Source organism: Lutra lutra, chromosome 17, assembly GCF_902655055.1.
Source record: "Lutra lutra chromosome 17, mLutLut1.2, whole genome shotgun sequence".
Taxonomy (NCBI): Eukaryota; Metazoa; Chordata; class Mammalia; order Carnivora; family Mustelidae; genus Lutra; species Lutra lutra.
Window position 1 is genome coordinate 40,318,726 of NC_062294.1, and position 26,026 is coordinate 40,344,751.

Here is a 26,026-nt window from a genome sequence, read left to right on the forward strand (position 1 = left end):
TCTCCCACTGTCCATTGGCTGAAGCGGGCCCATGGCCAAGAGCAGTCAGCGTGGGAGGACCTGCCCGAGAGCGTGGACACCGGGAGGGGAGGAATTTGTGGCCATTTCTGCATCTACCACAGTGTTTTGTTTTTCTTTTTTCAATTTATAGCCTCCTTAATTGAATAACTCAATCGTTTACTTTCAACCTTTAGTGTTTACAAAGGAAGCATGCCTTCTGCTTGGGTTGTCTCCTTAATAGATGAGGTTTCAGAAAACTATTTTCAAATTGCAATCAGACTGAGTTTTTGGGGGCCCAAAGTTTTCTTTTTTTCTGCTTTGACTACATTATGGTCTAATAATTTGGCTTGAATGTTTCCTGTTCTTTAGGTTTTTTAAAGTTGTCTGTTGTGTGTATGTTAAATTCTTAATACCACACAGACACGGGAAAGTGAGTAATTTTGGTTACTTGATACAAATATACAGATATAGTTACATACAGGTTTTAATTTAGACACAGAATCAACCTTGTTGGTAGTATTTTAAGAGTTCCTCTACTGTTATAATCTGCCTGATCTGCTAATTTCTAAAAAGAGATTGCCGTGTTTCCGTCATGGAGTTTTACTTGATACATGTCTGTGCAAAGTAGTGGAAGGAAATAAAAAATCATTAATTATATAAGAATTGTGTAATTCTTACACAATTGTGGAGAAGTGAAGTTGTCACCAATACAAAACAACTTTCTTTTCCTGCTTCATATTGGTTGCATAGAATTTCCTGTCATACTAACCTGGGCTAAGAATTAACAGAACCATAATAGTGAGTGTGCTGGTAAACTCACCCATTTATAGGGTGAGTAGAAGTAAAAACTCTTGTGTTCTTCTTGGAGTAAAATTTAAGAATATATTTAAGAATAAATTTAAGAATATAAAAAATGCTCATCCCATCTTAAAATGGAAAGTTTTATTGAAGTCATTGTAGATTCACATTCAATTGAGAGTAATAGAGAGAGAAATCCATGTATCTTTTTCCTAGTTTCCACCAGCAGTAACATCTTGCAAACTGGTATCACAACCAAGGTATTGATATTGATGCAATCAACTAATGCCATTCAGATACTCCCAGTTTTATCTGGAGTGTATTCAGTTCTATACCATTTAATCACATGGATAGGTTTATACATCTATCCCCACAGTTGAGATACAAAACCATTCCATCAACACCAGAATCCCTTATTTTGCCCTTTTACAATTCGATTCTTCTTCCTCCCACTCCCTTCTTCCCATATCCTGAACCCCTCAAAACTAATACGTTCTCCATTTATAAAATTTTGTCACCTCTTATAATGTTATATCAAAGAATCACATGGTATATGACATCTGCAGATTGGACTTTTTCACTCAGAATAATTCCCTGGAGACCCACCTAAGTCATTGTCTGTATGAACAGTTCTTTTATTTGCATTGCTGAGTAATATTCCATGCGTATATGTACCACAGTTTAAACATTCACTCACTGATGGACATCAGAGCTCTTTCTAGTTTGGGGTTATTGTGAATAAAGCCACTATGAGTATTGACCTACAGGTGCTTTTGTGAATATGGTTTTCATTTCTCTGGGATAAATGACCAAGAGTAGAGTTTTTGATTCATATGGTAATTTCATGTTTAGTTTTATAAGAAACTGCCAAACTGTTTTCAAAAGTGGCTATATCATCTTATATTCCCACCAACAATGTATTAGTAATCGAGTGCCTCTGCATGCTTGCCAGCATTTGGTAATGTCACTGTTTTTTATTTTCTCCATTCTGATCCATATGTAGTGATATCTCATTATGGTTTTAATTTGCATTTCCCTGATGGCTCATAATGCTGAACATCTTTCATGTGTGTGTTTGCCATCTGCATATCATCTTCACTGAAAAGTCTGTTTGTGCCTTTTGCCCACTTTCTAATTTGATTTTTTTTTTTTTTTTGCTACTGAGTTTTCAGTGTTCTTTATATATTCTAGATACTATTCCTTTGTGGGACATGTGGTTTGTAAATATCTCCTCTCAGTATGTTGCTTGTTTTCATCTTCTTCACCTAGACTTTCACAAAAGATAAATTTTTAGCTTTGATGAGGTTTAATTGATCATTTTTTTTCTTTTCTACACTGTGCTTTCAGTGTCAAGTCTAAGAACTCTTTGATTAGACCTAGATGCCAAAACAGTTTTCTTTCTATATCTCCCAAAGGTTTTATAATTTCATGTTTTTAAGTGAATTCCATAATCCACTTTGAGTTAATTTTTATATGAGATGTGAGGCTGAGGCTGAGGTTGTTTTCTTACTTATGGATGTGCCATTACTCCTGCAACATTTGTTGAAAATACTTTTCTTCCTCCACTGAATTGCTTTTAAGCCTTTGTAAAAAAAAAAAAAAAAAAACTATGAAACACTGTATGAATTTCCATGTCATCCTTATGCAGAGGCCATGTTAACCTTCTCTGAATCACTCCAAGTTTTTATCAGATGCACTACTAAAGTGAGTACTGTTCATACCTTTAAACTCAGCTCCACTTCTGGAAATTCACTTCTGAAGATGAAGAAGATATGCCCAAGGCTATGTGTGTGCGTGTGTTTTATATATATATATATACATATATATGTATGTGTGTATATATATATATATATATATATGTTGTTTTTTTTTTTTTAAGAAAAAAAGAGAGAGTATGCATGTGAACAGGAGATTGGGATGGATAGATGGAGAGGAAGAGAAAGAATCTAAAGCAGGCTCTATGCCCGGTGTGGAGCCCCATGCATTGCTTTGTTTCACACCCTGAGATCATGACCTGAACTGAAATCAAGAGTCAGACACTTAACTGAATGAGCCACCCAGGCCCTCTACAGCATTATTTAAACAGCACATTAAAGAGTAGGTAGGCATGTCCAAACATTGTAGGTAGGAAAGGTGTGTTAGTTTTCTATTGCTGTGTAACAAAGTATCCCAAAATTTAGTGATTTAAGGCAACAACATTTATAAAATTACAATGTTTTGATATCTGTTCATGGCTTTTCTGGGTTCCCTAAATGAGAGTCTCTCATAAGTCTACTCTTAGATGACAAGTGAGGCTGAGGTTTTCTCTGAAAGCTCAACCAGAGAAGGACCCTTATCCAAGCTCACTGATATGGTTGTTGGCAAGTTTCATTCCTTGCAATCTCTTGCAAATGGATCCTCACTTTCTCTTTGACTGTTGTTAAGAGCCTACACTCAGTTTATTGCCATATGGGCCTCTCTGTAGTACAGCTTACTTCATCATAACAAGCAAGCAGAGAAAGTACAAGAGACTGCTAGGAATCCTTTGTAAACTAATCATAGAAGAGAGTTCCTGTTAATTTTACTGTATTTTAGTCATTCAAAGAAACTTGCTAAGTCAAGCTTATACTCAAGGGTAGCAGATTACAGAAGAGTGTGATAACAGGAGGAAGACATTTGGGGGATTTATATAAGAAGTTTCCCACACAATAAGTAAATTATTACACACTCAGTCAGTTAACAATCATACATCCAATGATTTTTCTACACTAATTACATGGAGTATGGCATTGCTGTCATGACTGAAAGGGCCTCAGTGACAGTCGCATGCAAAAACTATGAAATTGGACCACTGTCTTACGCCACACACAAAAATTAACTCAAAGTGGATTAAAGACTTGAATGTAAAACTAGAAACAATAAAAATTCCAGAAGAAGAAAAAAGCAGTAAGCTCCGTGGCATCACTTTCAGAGATACTCTTTTGGATCCTACTCCAAAGGCAATGACAACAAAAACAAAGATAAACAAATAGAAGTACATCAAAGTACAAAATAAAAGGGCAGCCTACTGAAAATGAAAAGACATTTACAAATAATATATATGAGAAGTTAATATCCAAAATATATAAAGAAATCATACACCTCAATAACAAAAGAAACAAGCAAGCAAGCAAAAAAAAAAAAATCCAATCAAAAAATAGGTAGAGGACCTGAATAGACATTTTTCCAGAGAAATCATACGGATGACCAATAAGCAAATTAAAAGATGCTCAAGCTCATTAATCATCGCAGGAAAATGCGAATCAAAACCACAACTCACACCTGTCAGAATAGCTATTATCAAAAGGATAAGAAATTGCAAGTGTTGGCAAGGATGTGGAAGAAAGAGAATTTTCAGGCACTATTGGTGGGGGCCTCTGTCGTAATGGGTATGGGTATGGGTATGGGTAGCCTCTGTCGTAAACAGCATGGAGATGTCTCAGAAACAAAAGTAGAACTATCATATGATCCAGCATTACACTTCTGGATATATATCTAAATAAAATGAATACACTAATTGAAAAGAGATATGTACCTGTTTGTTTACTGAAGCATTATTTACAATAGCCAAGATGAGGAAACAACCCAAGTGTCCATCAATGAGTGAACGGATGAATGGATAAAGAAAATGTGCGATTGATACAGATACAGGTACAATGAAATACTACTCAGCCATAAAAAAGAATGAAATCTTGCCATTTGAGACAACATGGATGGACCTTGAGGATAAGTGAAACGAGTGAATGCTATGTGAAGTGAAATAAATCTGACAGAGAAAGATAAATACCGTATGAATTCACTTACACATGGAATCTGAAAACAAAACAAAATGAATAAGCAAAACAAAATATAACTTATGGATACAGAGATTAGATTTGTGGTTGCCAGAGGGGAGAAAGTAGGGGTGGTGAAATGAGTGAAGGCAATCAAAAGGTAACTTCCAGTTTAAATAAGTCATGGGGATATAATTTGCAACATGGTGACAATAGTCAATAATACTGTATTGCAAGTTTGAAAGTTGCTAAGAAAATAAGTCGTAAAAGTTCTCATCAAAGAAAAAAATCTGTAACTTACATAGGGATAGATGGTAACTAGAATTATTGTGGTGATGATTTCAAAAGTACAAAAATGTTGAATCATTATGTTGTACATCTGAAACTAATATCATATATCAAGTACACTTCAATTAAAAGTGAAACACTAAAAATTCTCAATTAATCAAAAAGTGGGAAAAAATGAACAATTAACAAATAGAAAAATACATTGGTAGACTTAAGCCCACCATCAATAATACTACTAAGTATTATTAATGTTAAAGTAAAATACTGAGGCCAAGCTATATGCTGCCTTTAAGAAACACTCTTTAAACATAAAGACACAGAGAAGTTAAAAGTAAAATGATGAGAAAAGATATGTAAATAATAAGAATGAGAAAGGTGATGCAACTATATTATCATCAAAGATTTCAAAGTAAAAAATATTCTTAAAGATAAAGACATATCACATTGGATAAAGGGTTAATTCATGAAAAAGATACCTTGAATGAACGTACACATAACAACAGATCTTCAAAATACATGAAACATAAATTTACAAAACTACTGGGAGAAATAGACAAATTTAGAAATAATATTGACGGCTTTTATTCTCTCTTAATGGTTAATAGAACAAGCAAACAGACAAACAAAAACCTATAAGGAAAATGAATATCTAGATATGATCAACCAATTTAACCTGAGCTTTATAAAACACTACATCCAATAGCAAAATGCATATTCATTTCAAGTACACATGGAACATTCACCAAGTTACATCATTTGTTGATAGATTCAAAAACACTCAGTAAATACTATACACTGAAATCATACAGGGCGCCTGGGTGGCTCAGCTGGTTAAGCCAATGCCTTCGGCTCAGGTCATGATCCTGGAATCCCAGGATCAAGTCTCACATCTGGCTCCCAGTTCCATGGGGAGTCTGCTTCTCTTCTCACTTTCTCCCTTCTCATGCTCTCTCTGTCTCTCTCTCTCTCTCTGTTTCAAACAAATTAAATAAAATCTTTTTTTAAAAAAAATCATACAGAGTATTTTCCCTGACTGTAATAGGATTAAATTATAAGAATTAAATTAGAAATTAACAAATATAAAATATGTTTTTAAATCCACAGTGTTTAGAAATAAAGCAAAATCTTCTAAATATGTCATGGATCTATTCCCAAAAAAGAAAGAGGAAGGAAAACTTCCAAATTCATTCTATGAGGCCAGCATTACTCTGATTCCAAAACCAGACAAAGATACTACACAAAAACGAAAATGAAAAACTACAATACAAGCCAACATCCCTGAAGAACAGAGATGCAAAAGTTCTCAACAAAATACCAGCAAACTGAATTCGACAATACTTTAAAAGGATCATTCACCACAGTCAAGTGGGATTTATTCCAGGAATGCAAATGGTTAATATTCACAAATTAATTGATGTGATACATCACATTAACAAGAGGAACGATTAAAAACCACATGATCATCACACAAGATGCAGAAAAAGCATCTGACAAAGTACAACACCCATTCATGATAAAAACTATCAACAAAGTAGTTTTGGGGGAACATACCTCAATATGATAAAGACCATATATGAAAAACCCACAGTTAACATCACATTCAATGGTGAAAAACTGAGAGTTTTTACTCTAAGATCAGGGACAAGACAAGGATATCCATTCTTGCACTTTTATTCAACATAGTATTGGAAGTCCTAGATGCAGTAATTAGACAAGAAAAAAAGGCATCCAAATAAGTAAGGAAGTGCTATCATCCATTTGTGGATGATATGACATTTCTATACTTCTGAATTAACAGAAGGAGAAATTAGGAGAACAACTCTACTTACAATTACACCAAAAAAACCCAAAAAAAACAAAAAAAAAAACCCTAGGAATAAATTTGACCAAGAAGGTAAAACACCTATACTCTGAAAACTATAAGGCACTGATGAAAGAAACTGAAGATGATGCAGACAAATGGAAATACATACTATGCTCATGGATTGGAAGAATTAATATTGTTAAATTGTGACATTATTTTACAGGAAATGATGTCTATATTACCCAAGACAATCTACAGATGCGATGCAATCCCTATTGAAATATCAAGAGCATTTTTCACAGAACTAGAACAGATAATCCTAAAATTTGCATGAAACCACAAAAAAACTAAAATATCCAAGGCAGTCTTGGGAAAGGAGAACACAGCTGGCGGTACCACAATCTTGTATTTCAAGATATACTGCAAAGCTATAGTAATCAAAACAGTATAATACTGTCACAAAAACAGATGTAGATCAATGGAAAAGAATAGAGAGCTCAGCAATAAACCTCACTGATATGGTCAACTAATCTACAATAGAAGAGACAAGAATAAACAAGGGGAAAAAACAGTCTTTTCAATAAATGGTATTGGGAAAAGAGGACAACTACATGCAAAAGAATGAAACTGGACCAATTCTTAAATAACACACAAAAATCAACAAAATGTATTTAAATACCTAAATATGAGACATGAAACTATAAAACTCCTAAAAGAAAACACAGGCAGGGGCACCTGGGTGGCTCGGTGTATTAAAACCTCTGCCTTCAGCTCAGGTCGTGATCCCAGGGTCCTGAGATAGAGCCCCACATCGGGCTCCCTGCTGAGCAGGGAGCCTGCTTCCCTTCCTCTCTCTCTGCCTGCCTCTCTGCCTACCTGTGATCTCTGTCTGTCAAATAAATAAATAAAATCTTTAAAAAAAAAAAAAGAAAAGAAAACACAGACAATAATCTCTTTGACATCAACCTTAGCAGTATTTTTCTAAATATTTCTCTTCAAGCAAGAGAACAAAAACAAAAATAAAACTATTAGGACTACACCAAAATAAAAAGATTTTGCATAGCAAAGGAAACCAACAAAACAAAAATGCAAACTATAGAATGGGAGAAAATATTAGCAAATAATATATCAATAAGAGGTTAACATCCAAAATATGTAAAGAACTTACACAGCTTAATACTACCACCAACAAAAATTTTTAAAATCCAATTTAAAAATGGACAAAGGACCTAAATAGACATTTTTCCAAAGAAGACATCCAGATGGCCAACAAGCCCATGAAACATTAAACCTAACATCAATAATACTATTAAATACTATTAATGTTAGAGTAAAATATTGAGACTAAGCTATATGCTGCCCATAAGAAACACTCTTTAAACATAAAGACACAAATACCACATCGCTGATCATGAGGGAAATGCAAATCAAAACCACAAGGAGATATCATCTCATACCTTTCAGAACGGCTATCATCAAATGGATAACAAATAGCAAGTGTTAGCAAGGATGGGGAGAAAGGGAAACCCTCATGACTATTGGTATGTAAATTTGTGCCACCACTATGGAAAACAGTATGTAGGTTCCTCAAGAAACTGAAAGTAGAAAGTAGAAATATCATATGATCCAGTGATTAAACTACTAATTCAAAAAGATCTATGCACCCCTATGTTCACTGCAGCATTATTTATAATAGCCAAGATATGGAAACAACTCACATGTCCATTGATAGATGAACGAATAAATAAGAAGCAGTGCATATATACATAAAGTACATATAATGTAATATTTACTAAGCCAAGAAAAAGGAAGAGATCTTGCCCTTTGGGAGAACACGAATGGCCCTGGAAGGTATTAAGCTAAGCGAAATTAGTCAGATTGAGAAAGACGATTACCATATGATTTCACTTATATGTGAAATCTAAAAAACAAAGCAAACAAACAACCACAAAAGCAGACGCATAAATACGGAGAGCAAACTGGTGGTTGCCAGTGGGGTGGGAGGACGGGGTGAACAAAATAGGTGAGGATTAGGACTTCCAGTTACAAGATTTAAAAGTTAGGAAGATGAAAAATGCAATATAGGAAATATAGTCAGTAATATAATAAAACTATAATTACAAATGATGACTACACTTACCACAGTGAGCACTGAGTAATGCACAGAATTGTCCAATCACTACCTGTACACAAGAAATTAATATACCATTGTATGTAACTTATACTACAATAATAATATTTTAAAAGAATTATATGATTACTTTTGGCAAAAATTTCTAAAAATGTAAGCCAACTAAGGGGACCTACCTAATGTTCTCCATTAAGCTCTCAAACTTACCTGCATCTGATTTCTCCTTCCTTCCCATTGCAAACAGCAGCTTTCCTCACACCTAAGGCAAACTGCTTCTTCTATGATTAGGATCCCAGGTTTCATCTTCCAGAGGAATGATTTTTTTATTGTATTTTTTAGTGTAATTGACACACAATATTCAATGTTACATTAGTTTCAGGTGTACAATATAGTGATTCGACAAGTTTGTACATTATGCTCTGCTCACCACAAGTGTAGGCTACCATCTGTCACCATACAACACTACTACAGTATCATTGACTATATTCCTTATGCTGTGCCTTTTTTTCCTGTGACTTATTCATTCCATAGCAGGAAGTCTGTATTTCCCACTCCCCTTCGCTCATTTAGCCCATCCCCCAAGGACAATGGTTCTTAACCATGGCTGCACATTTGAATACTTGGTGAGCTTTTATGTGAAAGAAAGAAGGAAAGAAAGAAGGGAGGAAAGGAAGGAAGGAAAAAAGTAAGGAAGGAGGGGAGGGAGGAAGAAACAGAGAGAGAGAGAGAGAGTGAAGGAGGGAGGAAGGGAAGGAAGGAAGGGAGGGAGGAAGGGAATAAAGGAAGGAAGGAATCCCAGACTCATTCCAGGAGGGAGTGAGGCTTAGGGAGGTGGGTGGGGAGGGATAGAGACAGTGGCTGGGGCATGGGCATTTTTTCAAAGTTCTCCAGGAAATTTGAATGCACAACCAGGGTTGAGAAGCTCCACTCTAGAAAAGATTGGGCCATCCGTTATTCCCTCTGTGGGTGGTTTCCATTAAGTATTTAGTTAAATATTTAGACACAATTAAGTCTCCCACTACAAAAATCCCTCCCTCAATACTGCTCTACTCAATATATCCCAAATTTGTCCTCATGATGTATTACCCTTTATATTTTTGAATTCTATTTAATGAAAAGAATTTAATAACCTTTGCATCTATGTTCATGAAGAGTATTGGACTCTAATTATCTTATCCTCTTGTCTGTTTTATAGTATCAGGGTCATTCTGGTCTTATGGAATGTGTTGGGAAGCATCCTCTCCTCTTCCATTTTGTACAGATGCTTGTGTACAGTTAGTACCATTTCTTCCCACAATGCCCGATAGATCTCACAAGTGAAACTGGATGGTCTGAAATTTTCTTGATGGAAAGGTTATTAACTTAAATTTTCTTTAATAGATATAGGGCTATTCATTCTATCTAATTCTTCCTGAGTAATATTTGGTGGTTTGTGTCTTTTTAGAAATCCATTTAAGTTGATGAACTTATTTATAGTTATTTATATATATTTAAATATATATATTTAATATATATTTAAATACATATAATTTATATATAGTTATATATAATTGTCCTTTATTAACTCTTAATACCTATAGGAAGTGTACTCTCACTTCTGATATTGATAATTATTGCCTTAATTACTCCCTTTGCTCTTTTTTTTCCAGACCAGAATAACTGGGGATTTACTATCATATTCAACTTCTCAGAGAAACTGGTTTTGTTCCATTTATTTTTTTGTATTCTTTTTCTGTTATCCAGGGGTTCATTGATTTCTTCTCTGATTTGTATTATTTCATTTCTTCTGCTTACTTCGAGTTTCATTTGTTTTTCTTTTCCTACTTTCTTTTTTTTTCCTTAGAATTTTTTTTATCACAGAGTATTACAAACAAATGTAGAAGTATTGAGAATAGCTGAATGAAATTAATTTATCTTCAACCAGTATAAACAATGACCAATATTAGGTGTCTATCCCTACCTACTTTCGAACACTGCCAGAATTATTTGAAAAAAAAAAATACAAGTTGAAATATCATCATCTACAGATGTTTCTATTTATCTCAAAAGTTCAGGAATCTTTCTTTGACATATCATAATACCATTATCACACCTAATAAATGGCAATAATTTCTTAGTATCATTAAATATCCAAACACTATTTTCACTTCCTTGAACTGTACATTTTTAGCAATTCTTTTGTTTGTACCAGGACCCATACTTCTTATAATTGGTTGACATGTCCTTGAAGTTTTCTCTCATCTATAGGCTGCCTCTATCTCACTTTTTTTCCTCTGTTCATGAAGAAATTAGGTAATTGTCCTGGAGTTTCCCACAGTCTGGATTTTGTCACTGCATTCCCAAAGGTGTCTTTTTTTTTTTTTTTACTTTTTTTTTTCTTTTGAGCATAACAGTATTCATTGTTTTTGCATCACACCCAGTGCTCCATGCAATCCGTGCCCTCCCCAATACCCACCACCTGGTTCCCCCAACCTCCTACCCCCCACCCCTTCAAAACCCTCAGGTTGTTTTTCAGTGTCCATAGTCTCTCATGGTTCACCTCCCCTTCCAATTTCCCTCAACTCCCTTCTCCTCTCCATCTCCCCTTGTCCTCCATGCTATTTGTTATGTTCCACAAATAAGTGAAACCATATGATAATTGACTCTCTCTGCTTGACTTATTTCACTCAGCATAATCTCTTCCAGTCCCATTCATGTTGCTACAGAAGTTGGGTATTCATCCTTTCTGATGGAAGCATAATACTCCGTAGTGTATATGGACCACATCTTCCTTATCCATTCATCTGTTGAAGGGCATCTTGGTGCTTTCCACAGTTTGGCGACCGTGACCATTGCTACTATAAACATTGGGGTACACATGGCCCTTCTTTTCACTACATCTGTATCTTTAGGGTAAATACCCAGTAGTGCAATTGCAGGGTCATAGGGAAGCTCTATTTTTTAATTTCTTAAGGAATCTCCACAGTGTTCTTCAAAGTGGCTGTACCAACTTGCATTCCCACCAACAGTGTAAGAGGGTTCCCCTTTCTCCACATCCTCTCCAACACACGTTGTTTCCTGTCTTGCTAATTTTGGCCATTCTAACTGGTGTAAGGTGGTATCTCAATGTGGTTTTAATTTGAATCTCCCTGATGGCTAGTGATGATGAACATTTTTTCATGTGTCTGATAGCCATTTGTATGTCTTCATTGGAGAAGTGTCTGTTCATATCTTCTGCCCATTTTTTGATATGATTATCTGTTTTGTGTGTGTTGAGTTTGAGAAGTTCTTTATCGATCCTGGATATCAACCTTTTGTCTGTACTGTCATTTGCAAATATCTTCTCCCATTCCGTGGGTTGCCTCTTTGTTTTGCTGACTGTTTCCTTTGCTGTGCAGAAGCTTTTGATCTTGATGAAGTCCCAATTGCTAAGAAAATGTTGAAAAACAAAAATAAAACTGGCGGCATCACGTTACCTGATTTCAAGCTTTACTACAAAGCTGTGATCACCAAGATAGCATGGTACTGGCATAAAAACAGACACATAGACCAGTGGAACAGATTAGAGAGTCCAGATATGGACCCTCAACTCTATGGTCAAATAATCTTCGACAAAACAGGAAAATATATACATTGAAAAAAAAAAAACAGTCTCTTCAATAAATGGTGCTCGGAAAATTCGACAGCTATATGTAGAAGAATGAAACTCAACCATTCTCTTACACCGTACACAAAGATAAACTCAAAATGGATAAAAGACCTCAACGTGAGACAGGAATCCATCAGAATCCTAGAGGAGAACATAGGCAGTAACCTCTTCGATATCAGCCACAGCAACATCTTTCAAGATATGTCTCCAAAGGCAAAGAAACAAAAGTGAAAATGAAATTTTGGGACTTCATCAAGATCTTTTCCTACTTTCTTAAGCTGAAAACTGAGATAATTTGTATGAGATCGTTTTTATTTTCTAAATATAAATGTTTAGTGCTACAAATTTCCCTCTAAATGCTGCTTTAATCAGTTTCTCACAAACATTCATATACTGTGCTTTTATTCCATTCAGTTCCTTCCATCTTTCTATTTTTATTTATTTTTTGACAAACAGATTACTCAGAAGTATGTTGCTCATTTTCCAAATACTGGGAGATCTTTCACATACTTGTCTGTTGTTATTTCTAATTTAGTTTTGTGGTTGGAGAACATATATTTGACATGCTCCAAATCCCTCAACATTCATCGGGTTTATTGTTGTGGTCCAGTATATATTCTGTCTTGGTAAAGTCCCATGTACACTTAAAAAGTATGTTCTTGTTTGACGAGTGTTCTATAGATGTCAATCACATAAAGTTGGTTGGTAGAACTGTTCAAATCTTCTATATCTTTAATGATTTTCCCTCAATTCTCTTGTCAATTAATGAGATAAGGGTGTGAGATCTCTGATTACATCTGTAGAAATTGAACCCAATGTCCATTGTGCCTTGCAGTTCTCTTTCCCTTGACTATGTCCTGGAACCTTTTCCCATGCAGCAAGCTGGGGTATCTTATTTAGGAATCATCTCATTTACTACATCCTGAGAGATGTCTTAGGAATCTGGGTTTTCTATTGCTGAATAGTCAATGCAATTTTTTTAAATACATATTTTGTCTCTTTTTTTTTCAGATAGGAAGATAAGTCTGGACCCTGCTACCCCATCTTGGCTGGAACCTGAACTCTAAATAGTCAGTTTTAACATTAACTTCTTTTTGTTATGAGGCAATTAATTTTCTCTATTTTACTATGTTGCATTAGTCACCATACAGTCTTTCTCATCTATCTCTAAAATCACATAAATTCCTCTCCAAGATATCTCTTGGAGGTATCTAATTACTCTCTATTTTCATTGTCTTCTCTTTACTTCAAATGACCAACTTTTCCTCTTCATTTGTTATAATCAGTGAGATTTTCCTCTATCAATTTTGCCTGAACAACTTCCCAGCCCATTCATCAAAAAGAACTAAAGAATTCTTTATAAAAGCACACAGCCACATCATACCATGGTTTCCATCTTTAAAATTCCATAATGCTTCAGGGTGCCTGGGTGGCTCAGTTGGTTAAGTGCCTGACTTTTGATTTTGGCTCAGGTCATGATCTTGGGGTTCTGAGATTGAACCCAATGTCAGCCTCCTTGCTCAGCATGGAGTCTATTTGATATTCTCTCTCTCCCTCTCCCTCTGCCCCTCCCCACAGGCTCTCTCTCTCTTTCTCAAATAAATAAATAAATCTTTAAAAAATGCGATAATGCTTCTGTTCATTCAAAGACACCATAAAGAGATGAGTAGGTAAGCCACAGGCTAGAAGCTATTTCTAGTATTTGTTTAATATATATCTAATCAACAAATAATTATCCACAGAATATTGGAAGGTCTTTTTAAAAAATTTTAAAAGAGAACAAAATCAACCCCACAGAAAAACTATAAATCAGCCATTCACAGAAAATGACTCCCATACATATGAAAAGATGCTCTACCTCTTACTAACCAAGGAAATGCAATTTGAAACTATAATGACACCTTCCAGTAAAAAGGAAGGAGTTAGAAAGTCTGACAATATCAAGTGTTGGCAGTATAGAGGGCAAAAGGAATCACAAAATATTAAATGATACAGCATATCATTTGATACAACCATGCTAGGGAACAACTAAATTTGAAAATTTGCATTCCCCTCAAATTCAACAATTCTACTCTTAGTTTTTTAGCCAAGAAAACCCTGTACATAGACATATAAAAATACAAATATAAGAATATCCATAGCAGTATTGCTTCAAAAAGCAAAAGAAACATTTATGAGCTCATCAAAGAGAATGACTACTTACACTATGGAATATAATGCAGCAGTGAAAAGTGAACTAATGACAAAAACTGATACCATTATGAGTGAATCTAGCAAACACAAGAGAGAGCAGATACAAGTTACAGAAAATGTCAGGCAATGTAATATCAATTTTATAAAGCCTAGAAGTAAACACAATACTGTGTTTGCTTAGATTCAAACCCACCTTATTACAGTTTCCACAAAAGGGAACGTGAGATAAAATTAAGAGCTGATCTTAGAAAGCACTAGTTGGGAAAAGAGGAAGTGGAAGGGATAGGAAGGCAGCCAGTGAGAGGTACAATGTCAAGCCAGCTTCCATCATGGGTAGGGGGAGTTAAATCCTACAAAGAAACCCTATGCCCCAGGATATCTCATTGGAGGGGTGAGGGAGCTGGAGTAGTTATGCACCAGCTCCTGTTTATCTTAGTTCAAAGGAGACTCTGATGGCCAGAGAAAGTCCTCAGGCTAAACAAAAAAAAAGTGATTGCTGGAAATTGGGAGTTGATCCCAAGACTGCAACAAACTACAAAGTGCAGGGCAGAGGGCTGGCAATGGTTGCTATAGGAACAGACTAAGAGTGTGAAACTGAGCAGGGGACTGAGACCACAGCATGAAATATAGTGGTTTTGAGGGTTGAGAAGGGCTTTGACCAAGGAGAGATATGCAAATGCCCTGGTCCTTATTCCTGAGGCCGGTAGGTGGGTACCTGCAGGAAACAGCAGGCCAGCTCAACTAACTTTTGAGGTCCTGTTCACAAAGGTGAGGTCAGCATGCTGGGATACCATGGGGGCCTTCAGGATGCTTCCCATTGGCTGAGCTAAGGAAGCAGGAAGAAGCCATTACAGGAACCTGGGGCCGGGAAGAACACGGCTACAGAGAGGGAGCCAGGGCCCTAAGCAAACCCTCACTCACTTCATCCTCTAGCCTCCTGCTGGAGCACCCCTGGACGGATCCAAGAGGACACCAGCTGGAGGTGGAGAGGGGTCAGCCCTCTGGAACACAGGCCAGGCCAACAAGAGTGGAGACTATACCTGGAGGCAAAGAGATGTTGAGCACAGGTGGGGTGGGGTATATTTTTTTTCGTATTTTTAAATACCTCAGACACTGCTGACTACATGTTTAAAACATAGCTGTCACGTCTTCAGTTGCCTGGTACATAAACACCAAAGCCTATAAGGCCTTCTGGTCCGCACCCCGCCCCAGCCCTCCAGTCTTGGCTTGTGTGGACTCACTGTCTCTCTTTTCTGTTACCACCTGTCTCCTTGGATGTCCTCTCCTGCCTCAGGGTTTCCACACACACTGTTCCTTTGGCATCAAACACTTATCTCACCCCACCTTTGCTCACCCACCGTTACGTACACCTCAGGCTCCAGTTTCAATGTCCCTGTGCCCTGAAACCACCAAAGTCCAGTGGTGAATACAGCCACATGTGTGAGTCCCCTTGTTAGTTATACTTCCACTTCTTGCTTATGAAATCACCAGCACCATGCCCCCAAAATCCATCATCTCCTTGGGTTCTGGGGAAACAGAGGCAAAACAGGAAACCTGATTTTACTCACCATAGAGCTTTTGCTGACCCCACGGAGACAGACACCGCGTGTGAGACTCACTCAAAGAGGGAAGCCGGCCACCCTGGAATTAGCATTGTACCGTCCCGGAACCACTATTGTACTAGTGTTGGAAACCCTAGTATTAAAGTCTCTTGTCCAGGTCCCTCACCTCATGATTGCCACACAAAAATGCTTATTCAGCTCCTACACCTTTGCTCCTTCTAGAATCACTACCTGGCATCACTGCCCCCAAGAAAGGCAGCAGGGATCTAGGAAGGTCTCCAGTTACCAAAGTGACATTTACCTCTCAGGGAATCTGGGCTGTCTTTGGAAGGTGAGCTGTGTGGCTCCGGGAGTCCAGAAGACCCATGGAGGTACCGAGGAAACAAAACAAATTATAAAGCCAGAACATGAATGCCTACTCGTTTGCGCTCTTCAGCTCCTGGAGGTGATGTGGGAGACAAAGTGTGCCATCCTTAACTGCAATTCTGTTTGAAGATGGTACATCAGTGTGGCTAATATTCAGTCTCTGAACATCATCGGGTCAGCCCTTTGCAGTGAATATATTTCAGTATTTCAGAGCCTGCTTTTCCCCTGATCTACCGCCATATCCCTAGAGTCTAGCCCAGTGCCTGATTCACAGCTGGAAATTGACTAATTACTGAAATCCAGGGTCTGAAATTGGTGCCTGTCCACAGTTGAGGGTCTGTTGAATCCAGACACAGAAATAAAAACAACCTCGGGCCAGTAAAAGGCACATTCCCAAAGGTCAATGAAAGGACAGAGGACACTCTAAGAACTTCAGTGAAACAAAGTGGTGAGAGAGTCATAGGATCCAGGATAGGGCGGTGGGAATGAGCCAGAGGCCCTGCAGGGAGCCAGATCCTGAGACACCCTACCCTGGCATCCCTGGAGCTGAATTAGCTTTGGGGACAGGCAGATGGAGTGGCCCAGGGCTGAGTGATACCCTCTCAGAAAACCCCCAGATAGGCCAGGTAACCGGCTCCTTCCTCTGCCAGGATCCCAACATGAAGGACATCAGGCCACTGATCCATGGGGGCCTGGGGCTGCCACCGGAAGGAACCACTGGCTTACAAAAGGGCGATCCTTCTTTAAAGTTATAATCGATACCTGTTCCTTGTAGGAAATTGAGACAACGCAGAGAAGAAACACAATGAAACTGACACTTGCCCAAAATACCACCCCCAGAAGATGACTCCTGCTAGCATTTCGAGTTTTCCTTGCACATTCCCTTTTCTGAAGTGCGTTGACTCTGTGTGTGTGTGTGTGTGTGTGTGTGTGCGCGCACATGCACAGTGCACTTGCTGCAACACGTGTTGTTATGTCCATGTTACAGGTGCTGGGTGGTTCTGTGTTGTGGGGGGATATGAGTGTGAGCAGAGGTGCTGCATGTGAGTGTACATTGTATGGCTACATGTACCCTGTGTGTTTGTGTTATTTGTGTGGTGGACTGTTTAATGCGTGTGCATATGTGAGATGTGTGGCCTGATTGTGCCTTGTACATCCCGTACCACCTTGGGTACACGCGCAGTGTGTGCACACATGGCTGTGTGTGTGGATGGAGCCTCTGTGGGCGGCAGCACAGGTGGATGGGCTGGATATCGTAGTCATGGACAACATCATAGTGGAGGGACTTGGAATCCCTCTGTCATTCTCCATGATTCGATGATACCAATTCTGAGTGTTTCTTCCAGAAACTGAAGACCTATGACAGGAGGTTACTATCAATACATAAAGAGATCAGATGGAATTGGAGGAGCCAGGCTCTCCAGCCCTCTGAAGAGCCAGCCTGGAACCAGATCACCCTCTGGCCTCCAGGCAGGCGGGACCAGGGCACGTGTAACCTGGGGTGCATCCCGATGGGACGTGGAAGCAGCCCACACCCAGGCACCAACACCCCACTAAGTGGCTCATGGGCAGCCGGCTCCATCCCGGGTGAAAGCCCACGACCCTGATGACAGCGCAGAGCCTCTCCACATTCTCTCCGCCTTTGCACGCAGGGAGAAGAGATGGTTCAGGGCTGCGGGAAGGAAGCATCACAGGTCTTGACCTCAGTGTGGCCCCCGAGGTGCCCGGGGACCGAGCATCCCCTGCCCGGGAGGCTGGATCACAGTCATCTGGACGGTGCCACTGGTCCTACTCAGACTTCCGTGCTTCTCACTGCCCAGACCCTAGAGCAAACACTGCACATGATGCCTGGCAGCGGACATGTTGCTTTTATCCACATGCATGCATCCTCCTGAAACAACTTGCCCAGGAGATATACTCATTTGGCCAAACCAGGGAGTGCCTTGGGAGAGGTGAGGCAGTGAGCAACTCCAGATGACTTTGGGTATCTGGAGAGCTGGGTCTGGTGGGTTCACCTGGGAGTTTCTGAGCTTTAATCGCCAGGTACAACTCTACTCTAGCATCCCATGGTTATTCAGGGACAGAACTGGCATTTAACCCAGCGGTTGTGGTCCCCCACGCCCCTATACCTTCTGCTCTACCAACACCACCCCAAGTGGGTGTGGCCTCCGGGTGATACCCAGCCCCCACTAGTCCAAGTACAACCCCGCATCCACCAAGAGTCCCCAGCTCCATGGACAAGCCAGCTCCCAAGTGCTCCCACTGGAGAGCTCTGAGCCGGCCACACCTTTCCAGGCAGAGAGCAATTTCTCTCCAAGACAGGCAGGGAACATAATGAATGAACAAGACCTTAAGGAAAAAAGAGAGCAAACCATATTTTTCTTTCTTTCGAGATAAAAATAATATGCCTGCATGTCAGAAACTCCCATGACAGAGCTAATGTCCAGGAGCAAAACAAGGGGGAAAAAAAAAAAAAAAAACCTCCTCCTCTTGCTAATGTGAACATAACGACAGGCCCTTCTGATGACCACATAGCCCCCCAAATCCCTCCTGAGTGGAGCTGAGCCGGGAGACCTCTGGGAGCTCTAGAGGAAATGCTTTCTTTTGCTTCATCTTACCCCTCTTCATTAAGTGCGGCCCGGAAAATATCTGTAAAAATTAACCTAAAACTTAATGGCTTATGTAAGAATGCCTTAATAAAAATATGTTGGCAAGGTTATTGAACTGTACAGTTAAACCCCTCCCACTCGGTTCTTTTCAGTCTAATTTCTGTCTAAAGCTTATTCAGCAAACCAAAATGCCAATGCTCTCTTTCAATTTCCACTTCTTTGAACCTGCTAATTTTCGAATAAGAAAGGATTTATTTGTGTTATTAGCTACATGTAACCTCTTGTTGAAGAAGTAGTTTTAAATACTGAAATCCTGAGATGCCCCTAGATCCACCAAGTATCTGAAGAATGACTTTGATTTTTTTCTGCAAGCTGTGTTTGATTTACATCAATTAGGGCCTCCACATAAGGTATCATATAACAGGAAGGCTAATAACCCAGAAATAACCTCATTAAAAGAGACAGCATATCAGTCTAAACAGAATGAACTCTAAGCAGAAAAATTAGTGACCTGGAAAGTAGCAGGAAGAGGTAATGGCAGTACCAAGAAAAAAATACATTCCCGTTAGCGAGTCAAAGGAGAAATCACCAGCAATAAAGTAAAAATACAATAGAAGCAGAAGCAGAATATTTTTTTTTGATGTTTTTAATCTATTCAAATCCTGGAGCATACAATTTATTTTGCCCCAGTCAAAAATAATCTCTGAAATCCCACACACGTTCCTTGTAGCCTCGGACATGGAGACGCTACACCAGGCGCTCGTGTGTTGGATGCACTGTCTGCCCCTTCATGGCCCAGCAGGTTCTGGGGCTCTGAGGGTTCCCACCATCATGAACTGTTTTGCAGGTTAGCAAGCCTCTCTTTTGACTGTCACCCCCCTGATCCCAGTCCATAAAAGGTCTTTTCTCACACTGTGCTCTATTCTACGGCACAAACCATCAGAGAAACAACGTTCCTCCCCTCTGCCTGTCCATATGGATCCAAGTGCCCTCCCCTGGATTCCCACACTGTGAGAATTTTATAAATGATAAGTTTGCCAAGAAAATGACTGCATGAAGCCTTACACATGTGGTTTGGCTGATGAAAGAAAGCAAGAAGAAAAGAAGGAAGGAAGGAAGGAAGGAAGGAAGGAAGGAAGGAAAAAGAAAGAAAGAAAGGAAGGAAGGAAGGAAGGAAGGAAGGAAGGAAGGAAGGAAGAGAGAGGAAGGAAGGAAGGAAGGAAGGAAGGAAGGAAGGAAGGAAGAAAAAAGAAAGGGAGAGGGAGGGAAGGAGAAGGAAGGAAGGAAAGAAGGAAGGAAGCATGGAAGGAAGTGGGTAGAAAGGGGGAGCTTGCTTCAGAGGTAGATCATTTCTAAGTGCAAGAATTTGAAGGAGAAACTAGACATGTCACCCTTGAATGACTGGTATCTGGAGAGTCTGGCTCCCCATGGGCGGTCCTATATGACTGCATTCAAGCAGTGCCCAGGTCCTGAGCTAGCAGCACCAGGACTAAGTCCAGAAACAGCTAAACTCTCCACTGATATGTGTTGTTATGCAGCAGACTAAGAGGGCAGTTGCAGCTGGGTTGATGAGAACATCCTAATCATCTCTTACTCAGAATTCCCAATGGCTGTTCCCGGACAGGTAGAGTCACCAGACAGAAGTCTCTTCTCCGGGACCTTTGGCTTTGGAGTAACTCCTCAGCAGCAGGAAACTCAAGACCTTACATCCTTGCTCAAGCCAAGCAAAGAAAGAGGAAGGATGGCGTGAAGAGCAGGAATCAGAGACCACACTGGGGTCTCCTCCAGGGCTTGTGGGATCTGGGACCAATATGGAACTCCCCTGGTCATTGAGTCTGTGTCATTCCTCCCCTACACCACCCTTCTCCAGCAGGTGGGTTCATCAGCAAGCCCAGCCCATCCCTGCCTTCTCCCCTTTGTCCTCATGCCCTTTCCTGACCCCACTATCCCCACCCAGAGCCCTCCTTCCTGGACTCCCATTCTCAATGACACAGCACTCAAGCACCAGCTCCCCTGCCTTCCTGAGCCCTCAGGCCAACATGCTCTCTGTCCCTTCCAGTCTCACCATCTACCCTAACTCCTGAATCATGAGATCCTTCTCTTCTTTTATTTGCCATTGTTGTTGCTGTTGTTGTTCCTTAATGATTCCCGATGGGTGGCTAGGGCCAACACTGCTTCTCTAGGACAGTGATCACAGATTGGGCTCCTGTGTTGGCTAGGCAGTGGGTTCGGTGCAGGGGCCTGATTGAGGACATAGGCAGTGGCAGGGCTGAAGCGGGCAGCTGATGCCATGGGGTGTGGTTGAACCAAGGCTGCCAAGTATTCTCTTTTACAAAAAGAAAAAAAAATATCAAAACAAGCAATCAGGATTTTTGGAATCTCCTAGGAAAGTGGCTTTATGCATGCGTTGGCCAGTGAGAGTCTTCTGGTGGCCACCCCAGCCCTTGGCCTGGAGGCTGTGTGCACTCCCCCAGGAGATGGAGAGCAGCTCTCACGGGGCGGCAGGTGCCCACCTCTCCCACAGTCCCCAAGGCGATGGCCCAGGGCTGGGCAGATGTCACAGGCTGAGGAAAAGCAGGAGTCAGGGGGAGACCAGGTGTCCTCCCCCATGCTCCCACCCTTAGGGTAGGGCCATCTTGGCTTTGCTCACAGCATCATTAAGGTAGAGAAAACAACCATAAACAGTTTCATTCGACTCTGAGGATTGCCAGAAGAGCTAAGAGCTTCTTAAGTAGATCCCTTCCAAGCCATTTGGGCCCCTCTATAAATAAAGCTTTAGACAATTTCGGAAAAGCATATTTATTTATCTGAGAGATCACAACGGCTCCTTCGGTGCGTTTAGCCCTGTAGTGTGATCCACAAGCACTTAGCTCCCTTCCACCTAGTTAGGCCTCTTCCCGGGCAGCAAACGTGAGGTTAACCCCTTGGATGAGCAGACGCCTGACACGAAGCAGCCCTCCTCACAGCAGGCCCCGCTCCGATCCGAGCCATTAACAGGGAGGCGGCAGCAGATGCCAAGGGGAAATTATTAATAAGCAGTGGCTGAATGACTCCAAGCCAGCGAAAACATTTCGAAAGTGGCTAACGGCTAAAGGAAAGGGGCGGGAAGAAGGGAGGAGGAGACCAGGCTTGCGTTGTTCTCCAAACAACATGGGGGGGGGGAGTGGTAAAAAATAAAGAAAGGAAAGGAAAGAGGAAAGAAGAACAGGGAGATGCAGACATGGGATTACGAAGAAAACAGTCCTCCCCCTCACTGGATTTCAACAGTTTTGTTTTGTTTTGTTTTGTTTTGTTTTGTTTTGTTTTGGTCAAACTGTACAGAGGAAATCCTTCTCAGCCTCAACTCTATCAATAACGAGTGACTGGAAAGTTCTTTGTCTTCGGGGGCTGTCCTGTGAATTTTAGGATGCTTTGCCGCTTCCCTGCCGTATACCTTCTAGATGCTGATAGCAGTCCCCTCTCCTGGCTGGACAGCCAAAATGTCTCTGCACAGGGACAAACATGCCCTGGGGAACAGAATCATCCCTGGCTGAGAACCACTGGACAGGCTTAAAGAGAAACGTGAAAATCAATGCAGGAAAATTAAACAGTGGAACAAGAGCCTGGCAGAGAGCCAACCAGGGTCTAAGCCCCAGCCCCACCACTTCCACGGTGACCCTAGTCAAATTACTTCACCCCTGGGTCTCGATTTTCTCATCCACAAAATGGGGTGGTGCTTAATGTCATAAACCATAAAGCAACGACAAAAGGTTTTTGTTAGAGTGAAAATATTTTTCATATGATGTCCTTAGCACAAAGTCGACCACACAACCGGAGATCAGATATCACCCACTATGGCAGTAATCGTTATCATCAGCATACGGAAATGGTCTCTTTCACAATCTAACACACTTTTTCCAATCCCACTAGCCAGTCCTCCTCCCTCACAGGTGGATTTTGCTGTGGGGAAGACTGACTAGTAATACTAACTCCTCCCTCTCCTATCCCCCAAACCAAAAATATTCCACAAAGGCTTGCCACAGACCCTTAAAATATTTGTATTAGTCATAGAATGGTCAATTGTCAGTGACTGGAATCAACTCTTAGAAGAAGAATGTTCCAGAATACTGTGGGTCAGCTCCAGATTCCAGAATCACAAAGGGAGGTTGTAGAACCATGCTCACCAAAGGGCAGGATCAGGGTGAATCCGGGGGCTCAGTAGCAGGGACGACACCTTGCCCCATCCGAGCACAGCATTTGAAAAAACTCTGTGCTCATTTCTTCCCCACTCTGTTCTTGAATCACCCTGCTCAAGGTTCAAAATCCCAAGAGAGAGAGTATAATTGACTAGGTTGGGGCCACACACTCACCCCTGGCCTGGGTGGGATGCAGGGCACCTTGTCCACGGGCCTACTAAGGCTATCCACAGTGGATAAGGGGAAGGGTCCTTTGTTGGAAGGAAATTGGAGAGTTGTTACCCTCTGAAAAACAACAGTGTGGCGGGCAGTGAATGGGCCAGAGCAACAAATGTTTGCCATACTCCGTACCCAAGAATGCGCCCATCTGCCCTGCACAGAAAGCAGAAGTATTTAACCTGACCTAGATGGACTGCACACTCCATCAGGACCTCCCAAATAACTCTGCAGCCTGAGACTAGCCTGACATCCCAACAGAAGCAGGCGATGTCATCCTAGAAGGTGCTAGGCTAAGGCCAGCCCTTCCTCTCAGCTTCCTCCCATCCCACTCTGACCTCCCCACACACTTCATTCTCATCAACTGCAAACAGGAGTTTGATGAAACCACACCCAGAAACAAGTCCAGAAGCTGATTAATCCATCGTCTCCTTCCAGGATTAAACCCACAGAGGGGCACAGGAACCAACATGGCCTCCGTGGGGCTGAAGCTAACATTGAGCCAGGCAGAAAGCGAGGGCTGGCGTGTTCGAAACGATCGATCTGCCAAGACGTGAGACAACCTGAGAGGCGTCTTTCTGCTGAGGTTACCACTTACCCCGGAAGACGCTTTGGGCGCTCAAGTGTGGCATGAAAGCTTCCCTTAGATGGCAGGATAAGGGGAATGTGAGACACGCAGAGAGAGTAACTTGGCACCTGAGATTTATTAATATTTTAAATGTGGAAGGCCCGCGTCCCAGGGCTTACTCAGTGCTCACTGGGGAAGAATCTAGGTAAACAAACTCCCATCACCAAAAACAAAACCTCACCTCTGCGTCTCGTTCCTCCATCAGATAACGATGGTGAGCTAATTATTAGGATATAAGCACGCTCGCATCCTTCAGACAGACAAATGAAGGGGTTTAACTATGTATCTGTTGTTTCTCCATCATAACATCCTTGGGGACAAAACTGAAATCATAATTTTATTAACGACCCACAGAAGAGATTGGATCAATTTTTCCATAGACTCAGAATTTGGCAATGAAGAGATCAGACTGAGAGTCGAAGAAAAAGGAGAAAAGGAAACTGGGGACGCTTTGTTCTCCACACAGAGTTTTTTTCTACTCAGATGGATCTGAAAGGGAAATAAAAATAATCAGAGGTCATTTGGTGGGTAGGTTCTGGCTCCAGGGTTCCCTGGGATTTGTTCAAAGGAAAACTGTCCTCCCACATGCCCCTTGCAGAGATGGCTTGGCCTGCGTGTACCCACGTCAGTCAGTCCAGGTGACAGGGATGAACGTCACTGAAGGCTGTGGCTTCCCTCCCCACAAGTTACTTGCATCTCATGGTGAATGCTGGCGCCATCAGTCATGACAGGCGAGAGGAGAACATTCCTGCTGAACTTCAATAATCTTAGCCAAGAGGACTGAAAAGTCAGGCACAAATTGGTCAGTTTAAGAATCAGTTTGCCTTGCCTTTTTTGTTTTTAAACTATTTTTTATCTGCCTGTAGCAGAATCAGTTAAGATCCTCCAGGGCCTTTAAAGACCATCTCCTGCCAGACTGTGGGCTGAAAGGAGGGACCTTATTAAGGATAATATTTTAAAAGAACATCTGACACCGTATTCCATAATTAGACTTTGCATTTCATACATATACTCCGAAGGCATCTGATAGCTTATTTGGGCCTTAGAACTGGGGCCACTGAGCCTACAGGTGATTCTCCCCCTGACATTCTCTCTCAGAGGACAGGCATACCTGCTGAAGAGCTTGGATCAGGAAGACCTCCATCTCCAGCCCCTTGTTGTGCTCCTCCCTGCTCTGGCCCCACACTTGGAGCTGACATCTATTACAGCTGTCCCCTACTGTCCACTCTGGATGACACCTGCTTTTTTGCTAGGCCACCGCCACTGCCATGTGCCAGAGCTCTGAGATCAGACCGAGCTCCCCCACTCCACCCAGCATCTGGTCCAGATGGCTGCCTTCTGGAGATGTCTTAGGTGAGTGAAGGAAGCTGCTTGAGTGGGATCAGCCCAGAGGCAGGGACAGAGCTGAGGTCAGGGGACCCAAAGCCAAAGAGAACAGTTACCAGCCATTTTCATCATGTTCCATTATCTGTAAAATGGGGATGACCATCCACGGTGTTATCATAGGAGGGCCAGTCAGTGTAGTCTCTGTGACAGCCCTGAGATCCCAGCCCAGCGGGTGGGGAGAGATGCTCCACGCACATGTCTGGACCCCCCATGCACATATCTGGGCCCCCCACACATATCTGGACCCCTGTGTCAGATCCTGTGCTGGGTTTTGCTTTGAACAGAGAGCCTAACTACAAGACCTGATGGTCCCAGACCGCGTCTTGACATCAAGCTTCAATTTCCCCTGGGGTGTCCCTAACTAGGTCAGCTGCTGCTACTCTCCAAGGTCCTCTTCATTTGGACTGAGAGTCTCATGGAGAGAGAAATCAGCTCCAGTGCAGAGGGAAAG

General features: G+C 41.1%; 1 non-coding gene across 1 annotated transcript; it reads right to left on the minus strand.

The window, feature by feature from the left end:
- Window positions 1-2,401: 2,401 nt before the first annotated feature.
- On the minus strand, window positions 2,402-2,510 carry LOC125090048 (U6 spliceosomal RNA). Its single transcript, XR_007124158.1, has one exon. It is a non-coding gene; the product is annotated as a U6 spliceosomal RNA (small nuclear RNA).
- Between the last annotated feature and the right edge of the window lie 23,516 nt (window positions 2,511-26,026).